This window comes from Anolis sagrei, chromosome 2 (assembly GCF_037176765.1).
Source record: "Anolis sagrei isolate rAnoSag1 chromosome 2, rAnoSag1.mat, whole genome shotgun sequence".
NCBI classification, from domain to species: domain Eukaryota; kingdom Metazoa; phylum Chordata; class Lepidosauria; order Squamata; family Dactyloidae; genus Anolis; species Anolis sagrei.
The window spans coordinates 170,887,855-170,893,854 of NC_090022.1; the positions used below are offsets into that span (position 1 = coordinate 170,887,855).

At 48.6% G+C, this 6,000-nt stretch overlaps 1 protein-coding gene across 17 annotated transcripts in view; it reads right to left on the reverse strand.

The window, feature by feature from the left end:
* The window catches only part of ADGRL3 (adhesion G protein-coupled receptor L3), a 388,836-nt gene extending 383,074 nt beyond the window's left edge, over positions 1 to 5,762 (reverse strand). For 16 of the 17 annotated variants that reach the window (XM_067464127.1, XM_067464130.1, XM_067464131.1 and 13 more), the window contains exon 1: positions 5,301 to 5,762. The gene's annotated coding sequence lies outside the window, so the exon portion shown is untranslated. Of the gene's footprint in view, positions 1 to 4,973; positions 5,226 to 5,300 lie in introns of those variants that run through there. The other variant, XM_067464117.1, reaches the window with a different exon arrangement.
* Between the last annotated feature and the right edge of the window lie 238 nt (positions 5,763 to 6,000).

Here is a 6,000-nt window from a genome sequence, read left to right on the forward strand (position 1 = left end):
TCTTTTAATGTCTTATTTTCCATTCAAAATCCTTAGGCCAGAGAGCCAAAACCAAAAATGCCAGTTGTGTACCTAAGCAAGCCGTAGTTTACTGCTGGCTTTGTGACTGAAGTACACCCATTTTCCTGGTACCTAATATGTGGCTATAGTTTGCTTTCAAAACATTGGTTGTACCATGAATGCACATCCCTTTATGGCATGCTTAACAGGACTGTGGATTCTATCCTTGCTAATTCATTGTAGCTATACAGCACAACACTTGATGGACATTCTCCTGATGACATCATGGCCTATGAAATGTACAAGGCTGCCAGGAAACAAAGGATATGGATCAAATCTCCTCTTTCAAGAACGGCCTCAATAGGTACATTTTCTATTCCACAGAAAGAGTAATAAATGTTATTCTGTCAGCTCACAAAGTCAGAAATACCAAAATGAAACAGAATAAGGCAACTTATTCAGAAAATGTATCTCAGATAGTTTTGTAGACACAGACATTACAAAGTGACACAAATTTTTCAAGCTTTGCTACTATCTTCTGAAAATCCATGTATCACTGTAAAGAATTGTGTTTCTCTTTACTTCAACTAAACATCATTTCTATGAATTGGTAGACCAATGTTTTGTTTGTTTAAACAAACCCATAAATGCAAATCAATTGCAAATACCAGTCATCTGCACTTCTTTCACAGGATGCAATACAGCAGAGAGCCTTTGAATGTGCCAGGCTAATTAAAAGAATAGCACTCAAAACAAAAAACAAAATACCAGCAGCTGAAACCACAAAAGAGGGATTGCATCACCTCAGTGGCAGCAACACAACAGATAGAGAAATGGGAAGGCAGTTGATTTACCTTAGAGGGGAACAAAATCAAAAGCACATCCACCTCTGTTTTTTAAACAAGCCTTGGCCTGGAGTATTGCCTTTCCTGCAAAAGCAAATGGGGGGAGGGCATGATGGACCATTTACATGCATGGCTAATGGGGCGCTGTTGAAACGCTGCTCTGAGGAAAATAACAAGCTGGCCTTCCTTTGGGGCATGGAAATAATTGTCAGTCCCAATAATTTGGCCTCTATAAGTCAACCCTTCTCTCTCTCTCACACACACGCACACACACACAGGTCCCGTGCACATACAAGCAACCCTCCAATGGGGTTGCCATAAGTCTATTTTTTTTCATGTTAGGAGTGACTTGAGAAATTGCAAGTCTCTTCTGGTGTGAGAGAATTGGCCGTCTGCAAGGATGTTGCCCAGGGGATGCCTGGATGTTTTTATGTTTTTACCATCCTTGTGGGAGGCTTCTCTCATGTCCCTGCGTGAGGAGCTGGAGCTGTTAGAGGGAGCTCATCCACGCTCTCCCCAGATTTGAACCTGCGACCTGTTGGTCTTCAGTCTTGCTGGTACAAGGGTTTAACCCAATGTGCCAATGGGGGCTCCTATAAGTCTCTATGACCAATAGCAACAGCAAGAGGAGGAAGACTGCTGTCCACTCTTTGGCCCCTTCTACATAGCTGAAAAATATCCCATGTTATCTACTTTGAACTGGAATATATGGCCACGTGGACTCAGATATCCCAGTTCAAAGCTGATATTGTGGGATTTTCTGCCTTGATATTCTGGGTTATGTGGCTGCATGGAAGGACCCTCTGATAACGGAGTTCAAAGCAGATATTGAGGGGGTTTTGGCCTTGATGTTCTGGGTTATATGGCTGTGTGGAAGGACCGTCTGATAACCCAGTTCAAAGCTGATATTGTGGGATTTTCTGCCTTGATATTCTGGTTATATGGCTGTGTGGAAGGACCGTCTGATAACCCAGTTCAAAGCTGATATTGTGGGATTTTCTGCCTTGATGTTCTGGGTTATATGGCTATGTGGAAGGGCCCTAAATTACTAATAGCAACAGCAAGAAGAGGAAGAATGCTGTCCACTCTTTGGCCTCTTCCACATAGCTGAATACAATCCCACATGTATAAAATCTACATTGTACTGGCAGTGTAGACTCAGATATCCCAGTTCAAAGCAGATATTGTGGGACTTTCTACCTGGATATTCTGGGTTACGTGGCTGTGTGGAAGGACCCTCTGATAACCGAGTTCAAAGCTGATATTGTGGGATTTTCTCCCTTAATATTCTGGGTTATGTGGCTATGTGGAAGGACCCTCTGACAACTGAGTTCAAAGCTGATATTGTGGGATTTTCTGCCTTGATGTTCTGGGTTATGTGGCTGCATGGAAGGACCCTCTGATAACCAAGTTCAAAGCAGATATTGTAGGGTTTTTTTGACCTTGATGTTCTGAGTTGTATGGCTGTGTAGAAGGGCCCTACATTACTCAAAGCAACAGCAAGAAGAGGAAGAACACTGTCCAGTCTTTGGCCCCTTCCACATAACTGAATACAATCCCACATGTATAAAATCCGCACTGAACTGGCAGTGTGGACTAAGATGTCCCAATTCAAAGAGATATTGTGGGATTTTCTGCCTTGATATTCTGGGTTATGTGGCTGCGTGGAAGGCCCCTCTGATAACTGAATTCAAAGCTGATATTGTGGGATTTTCTGCCTTGATATTCTGGGTTATGTGGCTGTGTGGAAGGACCCTCTGACAACCGAATTCAAAGCTGATATTGTGGGATTTTCTGCCTTGATATTCTCGGTTATATGGCTATGTGGAAGGATCTTCTGATAACTGAGTTCAAAGCAGATATTGTGCCTTGATGTTCTGGTTTATGTGGCTGTGTGGAAGGACCCTCTGATAACGGAGTTCAAAGCAGATATTGAAGGGTTTTTGGCCTTCATGTTCTGGGTTATATGGCTGTGTGGAAGGACCCTCTGATAACCGAGTTTAAGCAGATATTGTGGGATTTTCTGCCTTGAAGTTCTGGGTTATATGGCTGTGTGGAAGGGCCCTACATTACTAATATATCAACAAGAAGAGGAAGAATGCTGTCCACTCTGTGGCCCACAGGGAAAGGCAGATATTATGGGATTTTCTGTCTCGATGTTTTGGGTTATGTGGCTGTGTGGAAGGAGCCTCTGATAACTAAATTCAAAGCAGATATTGTGGGATTTTCTGCCTTGATATTCTGGGTTATGTGGCTGTGTGGAAGGACCCTCTGATAACGGAGTTCAAAGCAGATATTGAAGGGTTTTTGGCCTTCATGTTCTGGGTTATATGGCTGTGTGGAAGGACCCTCTGATAACCGAGTTTAAGCAGATATTGTGGGATTTTCTGCCTTGAAGTTCTGGGTTATATGGCTGTGTGGAAGGGCCCTACATTACTAATATATCAACAAGAAGAGGAAGAATGCTGTCCACTCTGTGGCCCACAGGGAAAGGCAGATATTATGGGATTTTCTGTCTCGATGTTTTGGGTTATGTGGCTGTGTGGAAGGAGCCTCTGATAACTAAATTCAAAGCAGATATTGTGGGATTTTCTGCCTTGATATTCTGGGTTATGTGGCTGTGTGGAAGGACCCTCTGATAACTGAATTCAATGCTGATATTGTGGGATTTTCTGCCTTGATATTCTCGGTTATATGGCTATGTGGAAGGACCTTCTGATAACTGAGTTCAAAGCAGATATTGTGGGATTTTCTGCCTTGAAGTTCTGGGTTATATGGCTGTGTGGAAGGACACTACATTACTAATAGCAACAGCAAGAAAAGGAAGAAAGCTGTCCACTCTGTGGCCCCTTCCACAGGGAAAGGCAGATATTATGAGATTTTCTGTCTTGATATTATCGGTTATATGGCTGTGTGGATGGATCTTCTGATAACTGAGTTCAAAACTGATACTGTAGTATTTTCTGCCTTGATATTCTGGGTTATGTGGCTGTGTGGAAGGACCCTCTGATAACCCAATTCAAAGCTGATATTGTGGGATTTTCTGCCTTGATATTCTTGGTTATATGGCTATGTGGAAGGACCTTCTGATAACTGAGTTCAAAGCTGATATTGTGGGATTTTCTGCCTCGATATTCTGAGTTATGTGGCTGTATGGAAGGACCCTCTGACAACTGAATTCAAAGCTGATATTGTGAGATTTTCTGCCTCGATGTTCTGGGTTATGTGGCTGTGTGGAAGTACCCTCTGACGACTGAATTCAAACCTGATACTGTGGGATTTTCTGCCTTGGTGTTCTGGGTTATGTGGCTGTGTGGAAGTACCCTCTAATAACCGAATTCAAAGCTGATATTGTGGGATTTTCTGCCTCAATGTTCTGGGTTATGTGGCTGTGTGGAAGGACCCTCTGACAACCGAATTCAAAGCTGATATTGTGGGATTTTCTGCCTCGATGTTCTGGGTTATGTGGCTGTGTGGAAGTACCCTCTGACAACCGAATTCAAAGCTGATATTGTGGGATTTTCTGGGTTATGTGGCTGCGTGGAAGGGCCCTACATTACCAATAGCAACAGCAAGAAGAGGAAGACCGCTGTCCATTCTTCCTGGATGATTACCAAGCCAAGCGGATGCCTTCTGTGGCTTGTGGATATTCCCCTGACCGTCCCTTGCCTCATCTTCCATTGAGAATTCCTCCTGAGCGGAACTGTCAATCCTTCCTCCCTCTTTCTCCGTGTGCAGAGATAACAGCCTCTTGTCTTTGCAACTGGAGATCTAAGCATCTGGGAGACGTAACCTTTCTGGGAAAGGGGGGGTAAGCGGCGCGGTTGCTATGGGCGACACTGAATCCCAGCCTGCTAATGAGGCACCCATGGCCAGGTAGGGCCAAGGCTGGAGAGCTGTCATGGCGGGGAGGCTCCTCGCGGAAGCAAACCGATGCGCGCCTTGGGCAAGAAAGGCATCCATTCGCTCTGTCACTGAGGAAATGGCGCGGGAGGGGAGGGGGAGAGGGGGAGAGGAGGAGAGGAGGAGAGGCCCCTGCCTTCCTTGCTTTCCCTGCGCCAGGGGAGGGAGGGAGGGAGAGGGGCGCGCTGCATTTCTTCAGCCGAAAGATGGAAGCTCGCTGCTTACCTGGAAGCGAGGAAGGGAGCGCCTCGGCTCCCTCATGGAGGATGTGCGCCTGCCCTGCATCCTAGAGGCCTGCCATCACCTGCCAGGCGAGAGGGAAAGGCGGCTGCTGCAGCAGCGAAAGGAGGAGGAGGAGGAAGAGGAGGGGGAGGTAGTATGGCTCAGCCCAACGCAGAAGGACCGCCATCGCCCACCCTCCGCCGTCCAGACGCCCCACGAGCCTCTGAGCACAAGCTGAAGAGGAGGGAGGGTTACACACAACAGATGAGGGAGGCGCGAGGGAGGGGCGCGCGAGGGAAGGGGCGCGCGACGCAAGTCTTCCTTGCTTACCTCTGAGGATGGAGTCCCGCAGCGCCGCCCAGGCCCGGTCCAGAAGGAGGCCGCGCGCCCACCCTTCCCGCGCGCGCGCCCCGACAGCCAGCCTTGCGCCCCTGACGCGCGCGCCCCACGCCGCTGCGGCTGCGCCTCACTCAGTGCCCACCGCTGTTGCTGAGACCGCTGCGCCGCCGCTGCCGCCGGCCCGGGCAAAGGCAGACCCCGGCCCACCACGCCGACGCCGGCGCCTCCATCCCTTGGAGCCGGCGGCAGGCTCGGGAACCTGAGGCGGCGGCGGCGTCTTTCTTCCGCTCGCGCCAAAAGGGGGGAAGCCAGAAGCGCCGCTCTCTCTCAACGCTCCCCGAGGACCGCGCCGCGATGCCCTCAGCGCAGGGGCAGAGGCGCCTGAAGTCCCGGATCTGGAACAATTGGGGGGCGCGAGCTCCTCCTACCGCCTGGAATCGAGAGGGAGAGGGAAGCGGAGAGGGCGAGGCGACGGAGCATGCGCACTCGGCGCGGCGGAGGGCTTCGTCCACCTCGGCTGCGTTGCCCAGGGAGATGGCTCGGCTTGGCTTGCCTCAATTTCAACCTGCCTGGACAAACGAAGGCCGCTTCCGCACAGGCATAGAACCCTGTGTTTCTCAACCTTCCTAATGCCCTGACCCCTTAATACAATTCCTCATGTTGTGCTGACCCCCACCACAACATTATTTGT